This window comes from Nycticebus coucang, chromosome 9, assembly GCF_027406575.1.
Source record: "Nycticebus coucang isolate mNycCou1 chromosome 9, mNycCou1.pri, whole genome shotgun sequence".
Lineage (NCBI taxonomy): Eukaryota > Metazoa > Chordata > Mammalia > Primates > Lorisidae > Nycticebus > Nycticebus coucang.
The window spans coordinates 65,550,538-65,577,087 of NC_069788.1; the positions used below are offsets into that span (position 1 = coordinate 65,550,538).

The window sequence follows — 26,550 nt, forward strand, 5'->3', positions numbered from 1 at the left end:
GTACACGAACTTAATTGTCAGACCTCATAAAAGTTCTAAGCTCTCTCAGGAAGTTCTCATTTGGAAGCTTTTAAATCACATCCTAATCTGACCTCATACAAGGGAAAAATAAAGCTTACTGTTCAACTCCCCAACCAGCATAGGTTGCAACATACATTAAGAGACGTGGTATACATCAATCTTTGAATCTTTAAAATACTGTAGCAGAGAATTTTAGGTAAAACATTTTAAAGGTGTATTTATTTATCCGTATTGGTTGTTCTGTACTGTCATGTTGAGATTTTATGGATTCAGACATATGTGTGTGAAACAGAAAGCTCTGCTAAATCACCCAACTGGGCTCCAAGCAGCAATGCTGATTTACCATCATCCCTCTCTAAGGGTAATACCAACTTTTAAGGTTATCTCAGTTTAACATTTGCCATTTGATAAATATATTTTGTGATGACAACATCTGACAGTAAATCCCCAAACTGGGCCACAATTATTTTTGGTTAAACCAATCCCAGGTCTCTGTAATGAAGAGGCTCTGGGATCTTGAGTAAATCACTTAACCTTTCTGGGTGGTCACGGCTCTTTCATCTCAGAAATTAAGATTTGGGGCAACGCCTATGGCTCAGTGAGTAGGGCGCCGGCCCCATATGCCAAGGGTGGCGGGTTCAAACCCAGCCCCGGCCAAACTGCAACAGAAAAATAGCCGGGCGTTGTGGCGCGCGCCTGTAGTCCCAGCTGCTCGGGAGACTGAGGCAAGAGAATCGTGTAAGCCCAAGAGTTAGAGGTTGCTGAGCCGTGTGACTCCACGACACTCTCCGGAGGGCGGTACAGTGAGACTCTGTCTCTACCAAAAAAAAAAAAAAAAAAAGACATTAAGATTTGGGCTTGATGGCTGAAGACTTTCCAGCACCAACATTGCAGAGCTCTATAATTAAAAGCAGCCTTTCCATATGTATCAAGTATTAGCAGTAATTCAAGTGACAACTGAAAGCATTTTCACCCTGACCAAGCAAAGCTCTAATAACACTCTTATGTTATCCCTACTCAAGGTTTATTAAGTCTGGCTAAGCACCCTTCTGAGGATCTGGCTCATAATAAGCAGCTTTCCATTGTTAACTGTTATTAAAGTAAATTACTTCTAAGGAAAGCAAAGTGCTGTATATATTAAAATACATGCTGATGATCAGAGAATGGAGATTTGAAGTAATAATATATATATATTATTACTGGATATATTATATATATCTGGATTTGAGTCCTAACTCTACCAATCACTAACTATATGACCTTGAACATGTGATGTAAGACATCTAAGCTATGTATCTTGATTGTAACACAGCCATATTACTGACCTCCCAAGTCTGTGGGAAGGACTGATCAAAAATAACAGATACAGGGCGTTGCCTGTGGCTCAAAGGAGTAAGGCGCAGGCCTCATATGCCAGAGGTGGCAGGTTCAAACCTAGCCCCGGGCCAAAAACCGCAAAAATAAATAAATAAATAACAGATACAACACACCTGCTTAAACAAACAATAGTTCCTTCTGCCCTAGCTAAATCAGGACATTAAATTCTGATTAAATTTCCACCCCATTTCTGGTTTCATCCTAGATTTCCATTCACAAATACCCTTCCTTGCCCTGTATAATGGACCAAAATAAATCTCTCTTTGACCAAACTCTAGTCAAGTCTTCTCTGAGTCCTCTTCTCAACCAGGTTTCAGCCTTAACCTGTAAGAACTACAACTTTCAGTGCAAACCATTCGCCCATCCTCTGCACTAAGAAACTTGAACAAACATAAGCATAGATGCTATCAGCTCAAGGCCATGTCATCTACTCCACCTCCCTTAAAATGCCTTCCTGCAAAAGCTCAAACTAAACCAATTTACTGTTTGCTCCAACCAACACTGTTCTAAAGCGTTTTACTGTTAAAAGCTTGCAATTATAACTCCTTTCCTGTGTCTTTGAGATGTAAATCTTCTACCACCCAGAAATGTCTCCTCCAGGACCAAGGAACCACATCTTTGAAATGCAAACCTCCAGAGAGCTACCTCTCCAGCAGCTCAGTTCTTGTGGGAGGGTAAGAGCCTAACTTTGGTGGGCATCCTGCTCCAATTTGCTAAACTACCTCCTGTCCTAAAGACATGAGAAATTTGTTTTTTTCTGGTTACCAATTAACAAATATGGTTACCTAACCACACAGACCAATCCCACTTACGGCTCTTCCTTACCTTTTGTTTAGCAAACCCCAGCAATTAAAAGGGCTCCTGCCTTTTGCTGTACGCAGTATGCTCTGATTACACTGAAATCTCTCTCTCTCTACTGCAGTAGTACTGAATAAAACCTGCCTTGCCGATTTTTATCAAGTATCTGGTGCAAAATTTTTCTTTGGCATTGTTAATTTAGCAAACATTTATTGAATACTTTCCATGTTCTAGGTACCATGCATCTAACAACAAGGAGCCAGACATTCCTCAAAGAGTTCATTATCCAATGACATGTATGCAAGATACGGCGCTTACAATGGTGAGGTAAGTGCCAATGGTATAAAGTTCTACTGGCATTACAGTATCCATTGACCCAGCAGCATAACTGATTTACTATAAAAAGCCCTATTTCTTAATTTCTATCAAAAACTCCCAAACTTCAAAGCAGGAACGAGATTGATCCATGTGCCTAGTAATAATGCCTTACATCGCATAACATTTTATTTTTATCAAGAGTTTTGATATGCATCATGCTATTATATACTATCTTATTTGGATGAATAAAAAGTGTATAACACTTCATAATTTAGAAGCTACTTTCACTATTTAGATACCTATAAGGAATACCTATTTAGATACCTATTAGGTACTATTCCCTAAGTGTAAGTAAATCATTACAGCTCTATTAAAGCTGTTTATATCTACTAATCTACCAAATAAAAATTTCAGAAAAAGACAAAGAATAGCAGGGTTTTGGAATTTCCTATGTTTCTAGAAAGCAACTGATTTTCTCTTTTTAATTCTTCAGTGTACTAATGAGTATGTATAAAATAAATGTCTTGAACAAAAAAAAAATTTGATTTAAAAATATAAGCTCAATTTGTGAACTTATATTAATTCAAAATCCATGTCTATCAAAAACACAAACTGAAAGTCATTATAGTTCATTACCACATTGGTCACTTACTACAGTGGCATATAGAAAAAAAGGACCTAAAATATTTAAGTTAATAACTTAGGATAAATAATTAAAGGTCTTTATTTATCCCGCAGAATATCTGAGTTACACTGGTATATCAGAATGCACCAGCATGATCTCCATGGATCTAATAATTCTTAAGAACTATTTCAAGTCTGCTTTATAGGCTTCATATTATATTAACAAGTATTAAAGAAACAAGCATAAAAATTAAACATTCTGTGCTATTTCACAAAAAATTAGAACATGACATTATTAACCTAGTGAAATATTTTGTTGTCCTAACAACAAACTCAAATAAAATTTGTCTCAATATTCTACAAATTAAAAATAAAGATCTACATCAAAGTCATTATTAGATATTCATAAAACTACCTTATATATTTATTTTACTATGAGAAATAAAAAAACTTACTGGTCAAAAAAACATTTCAGCCTGGGTGCAGTGGCTCATGCCTGTAATCCTAGCACTCTGGGAGGCTGAGGTGGGTAGATTACTTGAGGCCAGGAGTTTGAGACCAACCTGAGCAAGAGCAAGACCCCATCTCTACTAAAAATAGAAAAATTAGCCAGGCTTTGTGGGGGGTTGTTTGTAGCCCCAGCTACTCAGGAGGCTGAGGCAGGAGGATCATTCGAGCCCAAGAGTTTGAGGTTGCAGTAAGGTATAAAGATGCCATGGCACTCTGCCCAGGATGATAGTGAGACTTTATCTCAAAATAAATTTTTTTTTTCAAAGACTAAGATTACAATAACATTGGGTAGCACCTGTGGCTCAGTGAGTAGGGCGCCGGCCCCATATACCGAGGGTAGCAGGTTCAAAACCGGCCTCAGCCAAACTGCAACCAAAAAATAGCCAGGTGTTGTGGCGGGCACCTGTAGTCCCAGCTGCTCAGGAGGCTAAGACGAGAGAATTGCGTAAGCCCAAAAGCCAGAGGTTGCTGTGAGCCGTATGACGTCATGGCACTCTACCGAGGGCAGTAAAGTGAGACTCTGTCTCTACAAAAAAAAAAGTAAAAAAAAAAAAAGATTACAATAACATTGCTGGCAAGTTTATCCTTGTATAGAGAACAGTTTAATTTCTTCATTATTAATACGTGTATATTGAACAGAATTTCCCTAATTGAAATTTCACAAAATAATGTTTTTAACCTTTCCTATCTAGTCATTGGGTTTTGAAAAGACTGCTTGTTTATTCCAAGATTGATAACTAAATGTAGAGGGGAAATTTTCATGATTAAATATCTCTTTGTCAAACCTAGGTCAAATAAAGTAATGACACCAAAGAATGTTTTTGGAGTTCTATATCCAGCAATAATGAAGTATCTTGTATCACAAGGAAGAGATAGGTAAAATTTACAAAAGCAAAAACTAAGCCAGGCGCAGTGACTCACACCTATAATCCTAGCACTCTGGGAGGCTGAGCTCACAGGTTCCAGACCAGCCTGAACCAGAGCGAAACCTCATCTCTAAAAATAGCTGGGTGTTTTGGCGGGCACCTGTAGTCCCAGCTACTCGGAAGGCTGAGGCAAGAGAATTGCTTGAGCCCAAGAGCTTGAGGTTGCTGTGAGCTATAATGCCATGGCACTCAACCGAGGGCAACAAAATGAGACTCTGTCTCAAGAAAAAAAAAAAAGCAAAAACTGTTTAAGACATTGGACAGCAACCAAAACAACCATGACTTGGAGGATAAAACCCCAAAAGAAGAGAAAAGCATTGAAATGAGCTTCATATTCTATGTCACTTTGTTCATCAAAGAATTTGCCAATTTCAGGCATGCCTAGGGACTCAGAAGCCAAGAAGACAGCAGCAGTTCAAATATTTTGGACTTTGCTATGCACTCAAAATTCTGAATTCAGGTTTGCCAAAGCAGTTAAACCTGGAGGAGCCAAGATCCCAAAGAAAAGACAAGTGTGGAAAAGACCAACATTCTAAATAGCATTTCCCTTCAAGATTGCTAAGTGGCACTACATGAGAAAATTGAAAACCAAAGATAAGATGGCATATACATGAGGTTAAAATACTGAGCAGAGCTTCTGATAGGTTTACAAGACTACGAAGAAAGTGGAGTTCAGGTTCACCAAAGAGAAAGGCCCTCCTAGAAACTTCTCAGGTTTTTAGTTGTAATGTCTAAAAGGGTATGCCCTAGGAAAAAAGAAAACCCAAAAGTAAAATGTTCCTCAAAAAGAATAAAACCCAGAACCAAATCTTTTCAATCCCTGACTGAATCAAAATGAGCTGCCCCTACTTAGTCTTTGAAAAGAAAATTAAGTGCACGCGAAGAAAGTAGCATCAGCCAGAGCCTCTGCCATTTTTTCCAGTGCTCTGGCTGGCATTCTGTCAAATATATCACACATGCTAAGGGACAAGGCCAAATGACTAAAACCTGGGGGTGAGGTGACAAAACAAAATGACCCTCTGGCAGTCCAGATACTGAAGTTATCAGACATGGACACTAAAAGAACTATGATTAATATGTTCAAGAAAGTAGATGACAAGCTACAGATTTTACCAGGGAATTAGAACTTATTTTTGAAAGAAAAAAGATAGTCAAATAAAAATTGTAAAACTCAAAAATACAAAAACTAGAACAGATTTACTTTGTCAGGATGAACTGAGGAGGACAACAAACAAATCCTCTCTGCACAAAGCAATTATAAAAGCTAGATAAAACTGTCAAAAACAATTTTTTCAGCACTCTGGAAATCTCAGTATACAACAAACTAAGAAGCATTTACTCATAGAAACTACTAAACTTCTGTAAGATTAAAACAAGGCTGCAGTTCTCTTGCCTGGGGCTGCTCCCATCACACCACACACACACACCCATCATCCACCCACCTTCAGTGTTGTGATTCAATCAAGACACAGCCGACTGAGCACCAACAGCTTCACTGCCACTGTCAAGGAGGCTCACCTTGACATGAAGCATTCTGGGTTATCTCATCTAAGCTAACAGGGAAAGACAGTAGCTCCACTATTGGAAGCTTACGTTCTTGTTTAAGGCACAAGACTAGGAGGATATGCAACAGTGTGTTCCAGATGTTGAAACTGTGAAAGGAGACCTGAAAAGCTTTGCACATGGGCAGGGTTGACCAGAGGCTGAGCACTACACAGTAGAAACCTGTCTGAGTCTGAGCCATCCATATACCCATGGCCAGCAGACCTGATCACATGCACAGGGAAGACAGGAAAGCACTCAGTGCAAGTAAAAACTGGGCCAGACATGAAAATAGCCTGAACTGGAGTGCACTCCTCAGCCCACATGCAGATACATCCACAAAGCAGAAGCCTTACTGACTTGAGATATTCAAACAAAACCTTTAACCAATCTTTGGCTGATCCCTAAGCTATGCAGTAAAGAGCCCTAGGAAGTCAGGCTTAAAAATGAGGAAAAGAACTGAGCACAGACACCAGAAGCTGCATTTATGGGGAAACAGACTTCAAAGTAGATGACAAGCTACCGATTTTACCAGGGAATTAGTTTAGGCTAGTCAACAAAATAAAACAATCACAACCTACACTCCCTCTCTCCAACACCCCAAATCCCCATCCCCCAGGAGGCAATAAATCACAATCCACAGTTGCTAAGATGTATCACTCAAAATGCCTAGTATTTAACAGCAATGAAAAGTAAGACATGTAAACGTACAAGTGTGGCCCATACTCAGGGGGAAAAAAAAACATCAATAAAAACTGTCTCTGAGTCTCCCCAGAGGTTGGAGTTAGCAAAGACCTCATGCACCTATTACATTTACAGAACTTAAATAAAAATAGTTTAAGTAATTAAAGGGAAATACAACAATAACAACTCTACACATAGAGGATCTCAGTAAAGAATATTATTTTAAAAACACAAATTCAGGGGTTGTAAATTCTAATAACTGCAATGGAAAATTCAGCAGAAGGGCTCAACAGTACATTTCAGATGGTAAAATAAAAAAAAATCAGGAAAATCAAGATAAAGAAATACTGTCCAGCCTGAAGACTAGAGAGAAAAAAGATCAAAGAAAAATAAATAAAACCCAAGAGACCTTTGGGACAACATCAACATGTATGTAATGGAAGTCTCACATAGAAAGGGGCAGGGGAGAAGTTTGAAAATACACTGACCAAGAAATCCCAAATTTGATATAAAAATTCAACCAGATCTAAAAGCTAAATGACCCACAAACATGATAAATACAGAGATCTACAGAAAGATACAACACACAGATAAGCTATTTAAAGACAAAGAGAAAAAAAATCTTAAAAGCAGCAAGAGAAAATCAATCACAAACAGGGAACGATAAGGTAACAACTGGCTTCTCCACAGAGACAACGAAGGCCTGAAGCCAGTAGGAAGACATATTCAACATTTTGGAAAAACAGCTGTCAACCAAATAAGCAAAACTATCCTCCAAAAATGAAAGTAGGGAAAAAAACAAAAAAGGCATTCCCAGATTTTAAAAAGCTGAGAGAATTTATTGCTAACAGACCTGCCTTACAAGAATTACTAAAAGAATAATGGTAGACATTAATTTGAATCAATGGAAACAAATGAAGAATACCCCAAAAGCTAAATATAAACATAAATACAAATAGTATTTATGTATATTCATTCTACAAATGAATACAATTTTCTTATTTCTTTTCTTATCTTCCTTAAAACAAGTAAGATTATATAAAGCAATAATTATAATACCATTGAGAGTAAAATGTATACCAGGCCTCATAAATCAGTCTCAAGAAATTAAAGTTTAGAATGATATAAAATATAATATTTCCTGATCACAGTGGAATTGGGAGATCCACAAAGAAATCTGGGAAAACATCAAATATTTGGAAAGCAAACATTTCAACACCTTTTTCTTAAAGCTCAAGAATCAAATAAAATAAAAAGGAACTTAAAGTATTTTAATTAAATGAAAATGAAAGTATAACATATCAAAATGTATGAAATGAAGTGAAAGCAAAGCTCAGACAAAATTTTACAGCAGTAATGCCTATAGCAGAAAAGAAAAAACGTCTTCAGTGAGGGGTGGGGAAGCTGCAGCCGTCGTAAGGCTGCACGTGACATTCTAGGTCCTTACATGCAGCTTTTTGACTGAATCTAAAATTTACAGAACACATCCTTTTCTTTTGATTGATACATTTGTGTTCATCTTTTGTATTTTTATTTTATTTTTAAAATGAACATATTTAAAATATCAAAGAATAAGGCCAGGCACAGTGGCTCACACCTGTAATCCTAGCACTCTGGGAGGCCAAGGCAGGTAGATAGCTTGAACTCAGGAGTTCAAGACCAGCCTGAGCAAGAGCAAGAGCAAGAGCCTGTCTCTACAAAAAATTAAAAACTGAGGCAAGAGGATTGCTTGAGCCTAAGAGTTTGAGGTTGCCATGAAGTATGACACCATGGCACTCTACTGAGGTGACAAAGTGAGACTCTGCTTCAAAAAATAAATAAAATATCAAAGAATAAAATCATATAATCCCAGATTGACCAGGTGTTATGCTTATGATTTATCAGTAGTCCTAACTTCCCCTACCTGATTGGCACCACTACCACACAAGGCTGGTTGGCGAGATTTTATGGCGTTGAGAGGTTGTCAGTTTTTGATGATGGTGCACTGTGTTTCTGTTTGAAGTGGAATTTGTGAATAGTTGCACAGCTCAACAGTATTTTTTTAACCTGTCTGCATAACAGCCCATGATGTCAAAGAAGACCAAGAGAACAGTGGAGGAAGAAAACAGATTTTTTAATGAAGATGGGGAATACTGTCTTGTTTCTCCTAAAGATAAGATAATTTGCCCGCCTGTGACAGTGCAATATCAACATTAAAGAACTTCAATACTCATCAGCATTACAACACTAATACGGACCACAAATATTGCTAGGATTTGCAATATTCTAAGGGAGAGGCATGAAAGGTTGCATTGCAGAAATTAAAAGATGAACAGCAAAAGCAAAGATAATTCTTTCAAGCAGCAATAAGATCTGGAAATAATGCTATTGAAGCAACTTGCAAAGTAGCCTATATACTTGAGAAAAAAGGAAAGCCATTGTCAACTTGTAGGCTGCTCAGATCCCAAGAATGTTGCAAAGTACAAATGACCGCTTCTTTCAAGGAGAACCATAACTGATCAGTAGCACGGATTAGACTCCAATTTAAGGGAACAACTTCATACAATACTTCAAAAGGAAAATTCATGAATTATAATTCAATTGCTTTGGATGAATCAACTGATACTACTGACATGGGACAGGTTTTCATTGAGGTCATAACAGAAGATTTTCTCTGCTACGAAGTTATTTGCTTTGGGTACTCTTGCAAACAGAACATGGGGAATAGATATCTTCAACAACTTTCAAGATAAATGTCATGAAGTTGGACTGAATGTGGTAAATTTATTCAGTTTATGTACAGACAGTGCACCTTCCATGACAGGAAACATGAAGGATTTATTGCACAGATAAAAAAAGGATTAACAGATCCAGATGCTCTCATTTCTTTTCACTGCATCTGGCATCAGCAAAATCTCTGTGCTAAACCGACTATTTTAAGTGACCTTGCAACAAGGTATAAATATTGTTAACTACATTTATGCAAATGCAACATCACATCTCCCGCTTCATAATACATTGAAGTGGAACAATGAGGTATTCAGTGTGGATTTGCTATATCATTTGAAAGTTTGTTGGCTATCACAGGGACAGGTGCTAGTCAAAATTTTATTTCTGTGACAGCAGATAATTAAATTTTACTAAGAATAAAATCATCAACGTGAATTATTGAAAGATTTCTATAGCAATGCAGCATTTCTGTATGATATGTCAAATCAAAATAATGTCAATATTTTTTTGCAAGGTAAAACCAGGTCTATACATGACACGTGGCAAAAAAAATCCAAGCATTTCAAAAAAAAGCTTTCTTTTCTGAAAAAAAGTTATCTTTTTTCAAAACACTTCTTCAAAAAGGAAATTTCAGATGAACATTTTCTTCGTTAACAAAGGTCACTGATGAAAAGGAAAATATATGCAAATCATTTAAAGACTATGCAGCTGTTATAGACCTGTTAATTAGAGAATATAGTGAGAGGGTCACTAACTTTGAGAATCGTGACATCACATTATAATAGCATTTCAGCTTCACCTAGTTGATATCACCAAGGCATCTAAAGAACTACAGATGAAATGGATGGAGCTCTCGATAGATGACATTTTAAAGTCACTGTCTGATGCTAAGAAAGATTCAGTTGAAATATGGAAAAATACAGAATGCCCACACCTTCAGCAACATGTCTGAAAAAACCTTTCTTGCTTTTCAGCCACTTACTGCTGAGAATGTACATTCTCATACCTAACCCAAATCACAACAATGCCTTTAAGGTCACAAATGACTAATATCCAGCTAGGGGACCAACTAAAACTGCAGACCTCCATGCTACAACCAAAAATTCAAATGCTTTCCAACAAAAAGCAGACACAACAAAGTCATTAAAAGGTTAACTTTAAAATTAACAAATAGTTTCATTTTCTGAAATTATTAAGTACCCAGCAGTTAGATTTTTACAAAATAATGTACATTTTTTAAGTATAACTAATAGAAGCTTCTTGAATGCGGCTTTATTAGAGTACAGCTAAATTAATGTGTCCTTCCAACATGAAAAGATTGCCTGCTCCTGGTCTAGCACAGTTCCTGCACACAATGGATATTCAATAAGTACTAACTGAATAAATGCAATAATAAAGTCAGCAGAATACCTAAACACATTTACTCAAGAAATTTTCTACTCTACAATGTGAGGTTTTTATATGGCTATCTATGTTTTCTCCTTTTTAAACTGACTTTCTGTGTAAGAAAAAGTTACATTTATAGACCAATCAACCATGACCACTAAAATTTACTGCAGACCAAAGAATAATTGAATCTCAGTCCAGATATAATTGTAAGCTCTAAAATGCTTTAAGCTTCTCTTAATTATGTGTCCCACTGTTGAAATAGAATTGTTTAAAGATTTTGAACTCTTTTATCACTGTCCTATAGAGAAAGGGAAAACATTAAATTTTTTATGTTGCAATTTCTTTACCAAAACTGTATCAATCAATAGCATGGTCCACAGTGTGGTCCATTTCTAATGCCTCATTATAGTGAGGTCTATCTCAAAAGAATCACAGTAAGGTGTCTCACTTTTAAAAAGTAGACATTTTTAAACATCTCTTATATGTATTTAACACAAGATAAGCTGATATGCTTTTCTATTCATATATAATCATTACCAAAAGATCATACAATTTCAACAATTTCAGTGACATCAGATGGTCTTGACTAATGTGCTACCTTTCTGACTACCAAATGTTCTTATAGATTTTCCGTGACAGTATTTTCCACTTATTAGTGTGTGACCTGTAATGGTTCCACTGTTGAAATCAAGAGTAAAGAACTGCCAACTCTAAGTACCTGACTTGAGAATTTTTCCTGCTAACTATAATAATTTTTTTGTCCATGATATATGTGTGTGTGTGTGTGTGTGTATCATCTTCTATATGGAAATAAGGAAAACAGTGAATGGATAGTTAAATCAACATATAAGGACCACATCTTACTCACTGTTGTTTCCTACGATAAGGAAACAATACTAACCTAGTCATTCAAGCACTAGGTGCTCATATGGTGCCAGGCTCTGGACTAAACACTGGGAATACAACTTTAAGCAAAAAAAAAATTCATTATTTCTGCCTTCATGGAGCTTACAGTCCAGTGAACAATCACATAAATAAATGGAAAATTACAATTGCAGTAAGTACACTGTCTATCAACTACTGCAACTAACTCCTAAGGAGTCTCCCTGGTGCCACTCTGGCCCCCTAACATCCTCCAGTAGACCCATTCTACATGAAGGAATGTCTAACATGCAAACCAAGTAATTCCCATCTTTCCCAGGCCACCTTTACTAAAAGTCTGCCAATGGCTTCCCATTGCAGACAGAATAAAACCCAAGCCCTTACCCAGAATTATAAAGCCTTAGGCAATCTGGTGGCTCCTTTTCTTTCTAACCTCACCTGATACCACTGTATTCAAGGCTCTTCATGTCACTCAAATCTCAATTTAATTAATATCTTCCCTAATCTAAGGGAGCCATCTACTCACTTGCCTTATCTTAACTATCTGAATTTTACTTATCTCTGTTAGTATTCATGTTTATCTATTTGTATTCTGTTTGTTTTGTGTATCTCCTCACTAGAATGCAAGTTACATGGGAGAAGGAACCCAGAGTTTTAAATTACATTTGATGAGATTATACACATCTGACAAGAGGTGTAAAGAACTTTGTGACCAAAAACTAGAGAGCTTGAAAAAAAAAAAAAAAAAGTAAAAATGTCAGAATTATTTTTTTAAAAAGGAATGACTAAAAGTGATTTCCAAGTATTGTATCTTAGGAGAAAAAGGTTAAAACAACAGATCACACAATGGAGAAAAACAAGCCAAATGGCAGAGAATCACTCTTTACTGAGGACTTTGTATTTATCATATATGCTGAATACTTCACATCTCCCCACTCAACCCTCATTTACCCTAACAATAACCCTATAAGGTGACAGTATTATACCATCTTACAGGTTGGGGCCCACCAATTCCTGTGTGCCACTTATTTTACCTGTGTGATGTACTATATAAAACATGTTATTCTTTAAAACCAAAAAATTCACAAGCTAAGTGTAGGATTGACACCTTCAGAACTATACATGCAACAGCTTTAATAAAAGGACTTGTTAACCTGCTCTTTAAAACTTCATAACATTATCATTTGTAGGAGGAAGAACTTCCTACCTTATCCTAACAGATTTATTTGTTCTCAACATCCTCCAAATTATTCAGTATCAGCTATGTCTTCAGAGGTAGAGCTAAATCTAATTACTTCCCACCTACAGACTGGTATCAGTTGTAAGAACATGCATCCTAATTCTCATGCAGTCTAATTCCAATAAAATTATCACTCATGTGGGAGCTAAGTGACAAAACTGTTTTTAATCAACAAAAATCAACTGCCGATACTTGAAAAGTTTATGTCAAAGGTCATGTCATCTTTCCACATAAAAATATAAACACTACTACCCAATTCTATTATAATCTTCCCAAGCTAATAATATTACATAATGAATAAGCTGATAATACATATAACACCTCATTCAATCCTTTTATCCTCAGGTAATTCACTATGATAGGTACAGTAGTATTCCACTTTGTAAGGAAGAAAGTATTAGGGTTGTTCAGTAACTGGCAGAAAGCTCCCACAATTTAATAATGGGCAAACTCAGGATTGGAACCCAGAACTGACTACTGGGAAGCCCATGCTCTCTTCACATGCACACAATATAACCATGGCAAACCAGCCAACTGGGTCACTCGCAGTGAATAACTTGATTTCATTTATGTCTTTTACTAACTACTAATTTCAGTAAGTCTGTTCACTTTCTCAGGAGGCCTAGGCACTAACTCAAAAGGAAAAAGGTTATAAATGATGCAAAAATCCTAGGATATAAGAAACAGCAGAAGTCTTTTTAATTCATAGGCTAAATGGAAATGTATTTCATATTTTCTACAGCCTACTTCATATTTCAGTGATTAAGAGGTAACAAGAACATTTGACAAAATACAACTTTCCAGCCCCTTCCCCAAGAATGCATTTGCTTTACTTAAAAACACAGATAATCAAAGAACTATTAAAAATATCTGATTTTGCAGTCTCTGGCTCTTGGAACAGCATTTTTTAAAAGTATTTGTTATTATCGTTAGTACTAGGTATCTGCAAACAAACTGCTAATTCATGCTGATAGAGAGGCAGGTTTTAGGTGTTTTCCTTTCATTTTTTAGACCCCTAAAATTATACATAAGAAATTAGCAAGGCTTCAAAAATTATCAAGTAGTCCATATCCATTTTTACAAAGCTTTGAGGAAAGAAGGGAACCACATAGTACATCTTTTATTCAAAGCCCTCAGCTATATGGAAAAGTCTCTGCCATGGAGATAGTCATGTCTCAGCAATTACAGATGTCTTCAGTTTTACCAAATGCATAATTCTTACCTGCTTGCCAGAATATAGAATAGCATTACTAAGCCAATAGCTAATATATAAAACAAAGAAAAATCTCTTAAGAAGTAGGTGTTTATCCACTGTCAAATATTACTGTGCTACTGACACATTGGGCAAGATGAAGACTAAAAACTGATCCTGGATATGGCAAGGAAGAGGTCACTCTGAAGCACTTTCACAGAGTAGTGGGTCTGAACGCATAAATGGAACAGGTTCAAGAATGGGAAAATAGAATAGGAAAGAGCAGTCACAACAGCTCCTTTGAGAATTTTTACTATAAAAGAGAGCAGAGAAATGTATATAAGAGCTAAAGAAAAATGCAGGGTTCAAGGAAGGTTTGTTGGGGGTTTGGGGGGTTTTGTTGTTGTTATTGTTTTAAGAAGAGCACTATTACAGCTTATGAAGTTCTGCCTGGTTAGAAAACTGATGGAAATGACCTAATAGTGGGGAAAAGTTGGTGATACAGAAAGACAACTGTGAGTGGGCAAGAGGGGGAGGTACACAGTGTCAAAGTAGAGGGGTGGCGTCAGAGAGGAACTTGGCCACTTGGGGTCACTGATAGATGGCAGTGGGGTGGGTTGGTGGGGTGCCAGGGGCAGGAGTGGAAGCCTGTGGAAGATCTCTGGAGCCAAGGTCATCTGCAGAGGAGGAAAAGGCAGGTTTGAAGGGAGACAAAAAGACAGAAATGGCTCTCCAGGATGGCAGGATACAAACCAGGAAAAAAAGAGCAGGAGAGCCAGTCAGCACAGTCAGCTCCCAGGTGCATCACACTGCAGTCTCCACAGTCCTCTCTCAATGGAAAACTACTTACGAGGAAACAGAGATGATATAATCTTACCCCACTATACCTCCTTTGAATTACTACCATTGCTGTAAACAAACAAAAATTGCTAGGAAACTCACTCAGAAAAATAGGCAAAAGTCTAGATCTAGTGAAATAACATTAAAGTGCTTTTCAAACCAAACAGATGTCATTAAAACTTGCATAGAGCTGTGAGCTAAAGAAATGTAAAATGCATCTGAGTGAAGAAGGTATCTGAAGCAGTAGTGGGGCACAGACTAAGGCTGAGGGGAAATGTGGGTGAGGAGTGAATCTGAATGCAAAGCACAGGACCACACTACTCAGTATGGCAGCCACCTGCCGTGTCTGGCTACTGAGCACTCAAAAATGTGACTGGTACAACTAAAAGAACTAAAATATTAATGTTATTTAATTTCAATTAATTTAAATTTAGAAACTGAAACAATGTAAAATATTTTTCCTTCAAAAACAACACTACTCTTTTGGTAGGACATTACAATGGCTGAAAATGCAGTATCCAAATTGAGGTATTTTCTAAGTGTAAAATACAGATGTTGAAGACTGTGTGTAACATGAAAATGTTGAATATCCCATTAATGATTCTGTAGTTATTACATGCTGAAATTATGATGACATTTTGGGTTAAATGAAATCTACTGTTAAAATTAATTACTTTTTACTTTTTTAATATCACTACCCAAAACTTAAAATTACCTAATGGACAGCCCTGGCCTGAAGATTAAAAAAACCAATAACTATTTGAAAAACAAGGTTTGGAGCCTCCTGTTGTTATGGTAACTATAAGAGAGGGCCAAACCTGTCTGTCAACGTCACAGGAAGAATTACCTAAGATGTGTGCAGTCCAGGTGCAGCATGTATGCCTTAAATCTGTGATCAATAACCAATAATATTTTAATAAAAAATGGTCAAGCAGCAACTTCAAATCAATTTGGGATAGTATGATAACAAAAAGTTCACCCGCTTTGGTACTTCCAAGTTTAGCTAAGGTGACAAACTTCCTTCTCATGGGCAAGTGACTTCCAATCTAGAGAAGGTTTAGAATTAAATACAGAGATGATAAAGAATATCAGACTTATATTAATATTTTTTTAAGTTTCAATTATGTTTTACATTAATGGAACAGTCTATACATAACTGCCATGTTTTGAATGTTTAAAAGAATCTGACATCAAACTGACAGAAGCCTTGTGATTCTAGTTTAAAATGTGACAAATTTTAGACATGTGATTTATTTTGATTGAAATGTTTAAGAATATTCCATTATGTCTACACAATATTAATTTTATAAGTGATAGAATATTCAAAGGAACTTCAGCTATTAATCTGGGAAAGTTTTACTTATTTGGGTCATAAATCTGCCCAATAAGCATCTCATTTGTTTAAACAGAAAATCAAATACATTAAAGTTATTTATGCAATTTTAAACAGGTGTTTACATTTAAGTAAATTCATAAATGAGACTGATTATTTAAGGACTCTGTTCAATGCAAATTAAAATTTAGTCAAAGAAAAGATGAAGGTGATTGCTCCCATTTAATTTACCCGATATATAAACAGAATAATAAGATATGTAAGTTGAACTCAAAGGCCTAAAGAAAATTGGATTTTTATTTTTACCTGAATAAATTAAATATTAATTTTCCTTTCCCTACACAAAACTTATCCGTAACAACTAATAATTAAGTACTTTACAAATATTAATTCATTTAATCCTCATAAACACCAAGTGAAGTAAGCAATGTGAACTAAAATAAAATCTTAAGCCCTTCAGGGGACTGAATAGACATCCCTCTTGGCCAAGGGGACCCAGGACATACCCTAAAGCTGAGTTGCTGACCAGGAGAAAGAAGGGCAGATGTGCCTTCTCAAGCCCAACTCCCTTCTTGGAGATATCCTTTGTAACTCATTAATACTCCTAAGGCTACACAAAACAATCTTAAATCACACCTGCAGGTCACCAATTTACTTAACAAATGACTTAAGTCTGAGCGTATGTCCTTATATGCTTGTTTCTGATTAACAGATTTATCTTAACTTAAAACATTCCAAGCTGATAGGGGAAGTAGCTCATGCCTATAATCCTAGCACTCTGGGAGGGCCAAGTGAGTGGACTGCTTGAGCTCAGGAGTACAGAACCAGCCTGAGTAAGAGCAAGACCCAGTCTCTACCAAAAAAAAAAAAAAAAACACCTAGCCAGGCATTCAGAGGCACCTGTAGTCTCAGCTATTCAGGAGGCTGAGGCAAGAGGATTACTTGATCCCAAGAGTTTGAGGTTGCTGTGAGCTACAATGATGCCATGGCACTCTACCCAGGGTGACAGAATAAGACTCTGTCTCAAAAAGAAAAAAAATTCCAAGCCTTTAACCCAATACAAATCAAAGAATCTTTAAACCCACATGTAATCTATAATCCTCTGCTTGAAGATGCCCTGCCAATGTACACCTTTTATGTACTGATTTATGACTTTACATGTAATTCTTGTCTCCCTGAAATGTGCAAAACCAAATTGTAACCCAACCACCACAAGACTACGTGCTCAAGGCTTCTTGGGCATGGCTCTCTAGGACGTGGTTGCACGTAGTCAGCTCAGAATAAACCTCTTTACATTATTTTACAGAGTTTGACTTATTTTCCATTGATAGGTAACTGTTTTAATCTGTTCAAATTGAAAAACAGGGCGGCACCTGTGGCTCAAGGAGTAGGGCACCAGTCCCATATACTGGAGGTGGCAGGTTCAAACCTAGCCCCGGCCAAAAACCAAATTGAAAAACAGTGTGGCTTATAAACAACAGGAACTTTCTTGTTTTTTTTTTTTTTTGTAGAGACAGAGTCTCACTTTATGGCCCTCGGTAGAGTGCCATGGCCTCACACAGCTCACAGCAACATCCAACTCCTGGGCTTAAGCGATTCTCTTGCCTCAGCCTCCCGAGTAGCTGGGACTACAGGCGCCCGCCACAACACCCGGCTATTTTTTGGTTACAGTTTGGCCAGGGCCGGGTTTGAACCCACCGCCCCCAGTATATGGGGCCGGCGCCTTACCGACTGAGCCACAGGCATGGCCCAACAACAGGAACTTTCTTCTCACAGTTCTGGGGGCTGTAAAGTCCAAGATCAAGACGTAGTAAGATTAGGGATCTGGTAAGAGATCATTTCCTGGTTCATAGATGGTGCCTCCTCAGTGTCCTCTATAAGGGCTCCACTCTCCCGATCTCATTACCTCCCAAAGGCTCCACCTCCTTTTACCTCCATGTTGGGATTTAGAATTTCAACATATGAATTGGGGAGGGGGCCCTAAACATTCAGTCCATTGCAGTAACAAAATAAAAGCACAAAGAGATTAAGTAGTTTCCCCCATGTCAAACAACTAAAAAGTGGCAGAGCCAAAATTCAAATCCAGACTGCGTGACTTTTCATACAGCCTGTGAGCATGAAAAAGCACACTTGACAGAAATAATTAGGTATGCATAAAAGCAAGTTTTTGCATGCTGTTAAGATTCTATCTAAATCTTTTATTCCCGTTTTTTCTCAGTAGTTATCAAGAAAGGTCTGCACCAAAAATTCCAGGAAAACCCCACATTGTACAGGGAAAATGACCCAAACTAAAACAGCTTTCTAGATTTCTAACTTCTTCCCTGACCCCATACCCTAGACCTCCAGCATTCTAAGACAAGGCACTCTCCCTCTGTAACAAAGACATGTTGACCTGATCCTCAGAGAATTCCAGCCTAGGGTATATGACATTTGCTAAGTTACCTTCCATTGCATTTATTTTCATCCTATACCACCTCATGTATGTAGCTCTTTCCATATTCAGTCCTAATCAATCTAGGAAACAGTTTAAAATAAAACGAAATAAATTCAAAAGATAGAAAATAACACCATTTAACTTGGTTTTTAATTTGAAAAGTAGGATAAAGATACTCTTCCTCCTACTCCAAAACCCCACCTGAAGTCTCCAACAATAGTGTAGACAAGGATGTCTTTTTTTTTTTTTGTCTACCTCCTAAGAACTTTCTCTCCCTTTTAAGCAACCCATACCTGCTGCTCTGAATCTGCCCCACCAGACAGTCCTCAACTGCCAGTCTTTCCAAAGCAGACATAATCTCAAAATCATCTTTAATGCAGGAGGAAGGCATTGTCTGCTAGTAATTAAAACAATCACAGTCAAATTCAGATTGTGGTGTATCCACACAAATCATGTTTTTAAATTTACCAACTCTACAATTTGGATAAGCTATTTATTAGCCTTTTCTAGATGAAGAAACATACGTTATAATGAAAACCAAAACAGACAGCTTGTGTAGCACACCTAATACAGTACCTGGCACCAAGTAAATGCTCAATAAACGATAGCTATCACAATATTTATTATTAAAATAACCTACAGAACCATGTTTGATTTCCTGTTTTTATAGATATCTCTCTTATTTAATTCTACTTTTCTTTTTTTATTTCAGATTAATAAATGTGTACAATTAATTAGGCTACATTGTTTGTGTTTGTTAGGTAAAGTCCATTGAGCCCTTCACCCAGAAGGTGTGCCATATACCCCTATATTCTACCCGACTTTTCAATATAGCTTACATAAGAACGTTCCTGGAATTATCAGGTCAGTAAATATAAAATGTCCAATTTCAAAATAAAAAGTTTCATTTATTATAGCCCAAACAAAAAGCAGTACAATTAATCAAAGTATGTGCCTAACCTATGGACACAGTTTTGCCTTCTTAAATGTAGCTTATTTATGCCAGCAGTGAAGAAGCCTGGACAGCAAGTGGCAAAATCATGAAAGGTACTTTCCACAGCTTGTTAAGAATTGAATATTTCACATATAAGAAGCGGTCCAAAACCTGGAGGACGTAGTTGTCACTTGGTGCAAGGCCTGGTAAATAAGGTGGATGACAGAGTTTCCATCCAGCTTCTGTAGTTTGAGCAGCGTTGTTTGTGTGACAGTGTTGTCTTGCAAGACCACTGGCCTGTCTCTATTGACTAATTTTGGCTACCTAATCACAAGTATCCTTGTTTCATTCAGTTGATGCAGTAGACATCCAGTAATCAAAGACCAGGTTTCGTAAAGCTGTAATGGATAATATCAGCACTAGCACATCAGACAACATCAGTTTTTGTTGATTAATATTATTTAGATTATGTTTTGGCATTTCATCTTTATCCAACCATTGCGCTGAATGCTTGCAATTATCAAAAGGAACCCGTTTTTCATCACATATAACAATATAGTGTAGAAATGGTTCACCTTTATGTCATGACAACAAAGAAAGGTAAGCTTTGAGATGATTTCTCTTCTGATGTTCATTTAACTCATACAGAACCCATCTATCCAGCTTCTTTACCTTGACCGTTTGTTTCAAATGGTCCGATACTGTTGGAATGGTAATGTCAAATCTTGCTGATAATTCACAGCTAGGTTGAGATGGATTCACTTCCACTAAAGCTTTCAGCTCATCATTATCCACTTTGGTCTCAGGTTGCTTGTGTGGCTCATTTTCAGGATTAAAATCACTAGAACAGAACTTCTCAAACCACAGACATACTGTGCATTAATCAGCCACATTCTTTCCAAACACTCCATTGATATTTAGAGCTGTCTGTGCTGCATTGGTTCCATGATGGAATTCATTCAAAAATAACACAATAACTTATCTGTGGCTTCACAAAAATTGCCAGGAAAAAAAATGTGAAAGATAATCACAAGCCAAAACTTGTGGGGTTTATTTGTATTATTTTTTATTGTATTGGGTTGGTTTTTTTTTTAAGTTTTTTCTCCAAATATTTTCGATCCATGGTCAGTTGAATCCACAGATATGGAACTCACAGATATGGAGAGCTGACTGCATTCTTTTAATACATGAATACAAATAGTACATGAAAGAACTACTTTCAGAAAGTATTGTTTTTGTAAATTGATCTATTCTAGTTTCTACATACAGAAAAGAATACTGGTACATGTCAAAATATGCTATCAAGAAATGCTTCTTATTTTATTATTTTAGGTTTTATTTCTTTTTATTAAAAAGAACAGAAGAAATAAGATAAGGGGGGGAAGCCTAAGTATAATAATTAGTGCCATTATTTCTACACTTATTACATAAGTGAATAGGAAATAAGGCTTGCTACATTCCTTGACATAAACCTAGGATTCTGATATCTGTTTTGTACCTTTAGGTTAACATAACAGAGATAGATCATATCAGTTTTCTCATTCATAAAATAGAGATAATAGTGCTTACCTCATAGGGTTCTTGTGAGGATTAAATGAGTTACTATTTGTGAAGAGTGTAGAACAGCGCCTAGCTCACAAGAAGCACTAGTAAGCGTTTGACTGATAGAAAAGAGATAGAAATCAAAATTACTGCAATCACACTAAGAAGCGTTTCAGAAAACCAATATATAACAAGAGAAAATGCCAAATAAGACCACCATAGTTACTCTTTTATTATAGATTTGCAATTCAGGAGTCTGAGTAAAGAGGATTTCTTCAATATAACTGTGCCTGACAGATCATATGGTAATCAAATTGTAAAACACCATATCTGCTTTGAATGATTATAGTTACAGGAGAGGGAAATTGTCTCAAAATAGACAAATACTCAGGAACACGACTTCTCATTTAAGTACATCAACTATGTCAGACAAACATACAGCTTTATTTTATAGTTCCATTACCACCTTGATTATCTAAATCGTGTATGTGACCAGTTAGATTACCCGTGCAGAAAACCTTTATTCTTGGGCCTTAATTTGTAGCTTACCAACTTCAAAGTGCACTTAAGCCACAGTTCAAGGATTCACTTTTTAGTTAAGTGGGAGGAAAGTGGGGTTGAGTGAGAGGACCAGCATCCCTGTTCCATGACCCGCCAGCCTCTGGAAACTTACTAGGTAAACAGGCCTCAGGTAACTTGCTTTAGGGTCTATACCATCAAGTGTCAAAGAGATTTTTAGAGCCATCATAATCTCTCCCCCAAATCCCTATCCCCCTGGCCACTGAGCTGTAGCCTCTTGGTATGTACTGATCCCTTTTAAAGCCCTTTTAACTCTCTGCCACCTCCACTTCCTAGTCCTTTTGTTTTTCACTTCAACTGGTTATAAAGTAAGGAAACAGGGATGAAGTTTAGAACACTTAGGGAAATCAGTAATTACCTAACATGATCCAAATTTTCCTATCCAACATACTACCTCCGTAAACATTCAAAATGTGAAATATAAGGATTATAAGTATTTTTAAAATGCACACTATTATAAACTATCTAAGTTTCTAGTACTTGAATTATAAATTAAACAAATCATATTTTTTAAATAAGCTCTGGGTATACATGCATAAAAACTTTTTATAACCATTATAAAATTAATTGGTAACTTTTCCCCTAAAAAAAAAAAGGGAAGGCTGAAATGTAGACCAAAGCAGAATATTTAGGTATAGTATGTTAAGAGTTACACATAAAAGAAATTATCATAATAGTTGGAAATCAAGTAATTTTTCAACTATAAGAGGTTGACTCTACAGTTCAGAGATAACTATCATGGACCAATGTGAAATAGATACAAGGAAACACTTGATCAGTATTTGTTGACTGATGTCCAAAAGTATATTACATAACTGCTACAAATAACTGGCACATAAGAAAATGAATCATTTGCCCTGATCTACGTTTATATCACTCAAATTATGTGCCAGACAGTATAAATATATACATTTTTCCAAAGTACTTCCAGCTTACAAAATGGCTTTATCTTGTCTTCATTTTAATTGAGAGCATAAAAAAATGATACACATGCCCATAAAAGTTTTTAAACCTCTATCAATCCCTATTAATAATACATGTCTCTAAACACCCCTTCCTGTCACCATGGCCATGTGGTTCCCGTGCCTTTTCTCAACACAGTAGTTATAATCAATACCTACCATGCACAGCAGGTCAGTTAACAATACCTTGTATTTACAGCATTTTTCCTCAAGGTCTCAGAGCCACATTATTTTTCCCCAGCCACAAAATCTAAACCTAAATGTTCTGGTAATGAAGAAATCATTTAAAAAAAAATTACTGTCCTTCACAAATGTGCTTTTATAAATGCTACAACACATTGTACTAGATACTAAATCACCAACCAGTAATCATGTTATCACAGTGCAACTAGAAATTGCAAGAGAATGTTGACCCAGAAACAGCCAGTAAAGGCTTCAGTGGCTTTAGGCTGCCCAGGCAAGCTTATATGGGTTACAAACAACCGATTTACAATGGCACAATATAATATTAATCCTAACATCAACATTTCTTGATTCATTTTACACATTTGGATATGCTTCATAAATTAAATTACAGAATTCTTCAGGTAGAACACAACTACAGTGACAATTATCAGACTGGATATTATAATCTATACCAAAATCAGGATCAGTTTTACTGCATAAAATTAAGACTCTAAAGCCTAGAAATACAAGAAAAGACTTACACTACTGTGAATCAGCAAGAGTATGACTAGTATTTTATACCTGGGAATGTGCAGTGCTATTGCCCGCTTCCACCAGGTGGCTAATCTGAACCATGGACATAAAGCAAGCACACTTTCCATTTGCATGTTCTAAGGAGATATGTGGATATCATAGCATTTTTCCCTTCATTACCTGGTTAAGCATATACCTCAAAACACTAGTAACACAAATAAACATGCCAAATTAATGCTTTTCACTACACTGACACAAGCTTCATTTCATGCTTCAGAGCTTTACAAATAAACCACTACAACAAAGCAATGCGTGCAATACATGACTATTGGTTTCTGTTTACTTTATTTTTTGGCAGAAAATGATGGGTTTGACGATGCCAAGCTATACTGAATTTTGTACCTGTTGGAGCTAAAAGCAAAGGCAAAACACCAGTCTTTACAGTGCTAAATTAACAAGGGACCTGTCCATTCTTCAACACTCAGACTAAGAGCCACAACACAAGTGTTTAGACTAGAACTCATGGTGTGGGTTTCATGTGGCTGGAAGCATGTACAGAATCCTTGTACTTGAATGTCAGATTTGCTAACAAAGATCTGAAGCAAACTGCACTGTTGGTCCCTCAGGAAGAACACACACAAAAAAATTATCTGTAGTGCAAAATATGAAACTATATTCTATGTCTCTATTACACACCTAGGCTTCAATGTCCTAGTTGCCTTTTACACTTAAATGAGAAAATACTTATTTTGTCTCCTGGTCATCTTCTCAAAACAGATCTACTTCAGTTTTGTTTTTTATTTTTTGGCCGGGGCTGGGTTTGAACCCATCACCTCCGGCATATGGGACCGGCGCCCTACTCCTTGAGCCACAGGCGCCGCCCCAGATCTACTTCATTTTAATCAATGTACCATTTCATTACCATCATCAGAGACTATTTAGCAGAGCATCTGTGAATCCTCAGCAGGTAAAATTAAGGGTAAAAACAAACCCAATTGCAAAATCTGCAACTGGGTCTGCAGATTGTTATTGCAACTTAAACCCTTTAGTTTCCAATACAATTTTCTAATGAAGTGACACTACTTAAAATTGCTAGCAAATATGAACAGACTGAGAAATCTAGTAATCAGCAGGCTAACAGGTGTTGAAATCCCAAAAGAGGGAAAAGGAATATTAGATAATCAGTCTATGCCTGACACCTCAAGTAGCTGTAATATCCAGAAGTTCAATCAACTTAACTGTAATTCAAAACGATCAGTGCCAGTTTCCTTTCATTAGTTTCTAGAAAAAATATAATTTTTTCCATTCCATATAATATTCTCTAACCTATTCCACCTTATACATTACTGTACCAAGTTGATTACACAATTCAATTAGCCGTTCATTCCAATTATCAATATGCCACCTCATGTTCTTAACTGATTTAAAACAAATCATATTAACATATATACAATTTCCTTCGGAATTGATCAGCTGTATTTTTGAAAATGAATGTTTTCTTTTACATTATTACACCTAAGATTGTATCTAAGTACCCCCCCCAAAAAAGTCTTCACAATCACATTTTTATTCTCTATCTCTGCAACAAACTAAATATGTTGAAATGAATGCAAGGATTGGGGCCACTCAGAAAGCAAAGGGGTACCTATAAGTTGAGCAATTCCCTATCCAGTACCCCAGTGCCCTTGGCAACTGCATCGTGACCTCAGTCAACACACTCATAAACACCGATGCAAATACCGCCCAGCTGCCTGCTTCAGAGTTGCCTTGGATTGCTCCCTTGCACATAAAAACACAAGGCATTTTCCAGTTCCTTAAAGCATAAACACAAGACCTCCCAGAAACAAAAGCAATGATATCGGTGCCAAGCAGCGCATTGACAAAGTCCTGCGATAAACTCTGATATTGCCGGAGGCTGGGGAAACCCCGGCTACCGCTCCCACCTAGTTACAGGTGCAACTACAACCTCCAAAGATAAAAGGTCCTTAAAGTCAAAATCCAAACCAACTTCAGAAGCCACCTCAGAAAGCTTCGGTCACAGGCTCACTCTTCAGAGATTTCTAAAAATCTCTCGTTTGTTTCCCCCTACTGCCCTTCATCCTCTCCTCAAAGAGAATAAACTATAAAATACGAAAGTACATTTTCATACCTTTGTGTTCTAAAAGCCTCGATAACATGCCAAAAAGAGAGAGCGAGGAGGAGGACACTTCTCGGAAGTAGGTGCCGGCGCCGCCGCTCCGAGCAGCCCCCGCCGCGCGGCCCTTCAAGTTGGAGCCTGGACGACGCCCCCGCGCGCCCCGGCGCCGCTCGGCCCCAAGTTTGCCGCCCCTCCGCTCGCGCGCCCGGGCGGCCGGCGCCGTCCAGGGCTGCTGGGCGGGCGGCTCCGGGTCGCCGGGGAGGCCGCGGCGGCGTCGGGGGCGGCCACCCGCCGTGTGCCGACGGGCACGCGCGCCCCGGGGACTCGGGCGCGCCTCCCTCCCCGCCACCGGCCGACCCTCCCTGGCCGCGGGCGCGCGCGCCTTACCTGGCCGGCCGCGACCGAAGGCCCGGGAGCCGCTCCGGCGGCGGCGGCAGCGCCTGGGAGGGGAGGGAGGCGCCCGCGGAGGAGGAGCTCGGGCGAGGAGCGAGCGGGCTGGCGGGCGGGCGGCTTTGTCTCCACCGCGCGGAGCCGCCGACCCTGCGTCACCATGGCAACCGCCGGGGGCCGGGGGACCAGCTGGGGGACCCCCTCTCCCCCGGCACCAAAGGTCCGAGACCTGGCCGGGGCCCCGACCCTTCCCCTCAGCAGTCTGGGTGTTCCGAGGGGACAAGGACCCCCGTAAGCCGCCACTAGCACAAACACAGCCGCCTTTCAGTCTCCCTCACAAATCGCCTCTCTCGCCAGCAAGAGGGGAAGCTACAAGAGAGAAACCAGCCCAGGGCCAGTTTTTATTTCCATCCTAGTAGGCACTCCTTCGCTTTCCCACGCTGGACATTCCAAACCTCCCCTTTGACTGCACGCGCCGCCGCCGCCGC

The 26,550-nt window shown here is 38.0% G+C and overlaps 1 protein-coding gene across 2 annotated transcripts in view; it reads right to left on the minus strand.

Annotated features, from left to right (window-relative positions):
* Positions 1–26,193, minus strand: part of RNF182 (ring finger protein 182) — a 68,834-nt gene extending 42,641 nt beyond the window's left edge. Inside the window, exon 1 of one of the 2 annotated variants that reach the window (XM_053603521.1) lies at positions 26,060–26,193. The gene's annotated coding sequence lies outside the window, so the exon portion shown is untranslated. Of the gene's footprint in view, positions 1–25,684; positions 25,826–26,059 lie in introns of those variants that run through there. The other variant, XM_053603520.1, reaches the window with a different exon arrangement.
* Between the last annotated feature and the right edge of the window lie 357 nt (positions 26,194–26,550).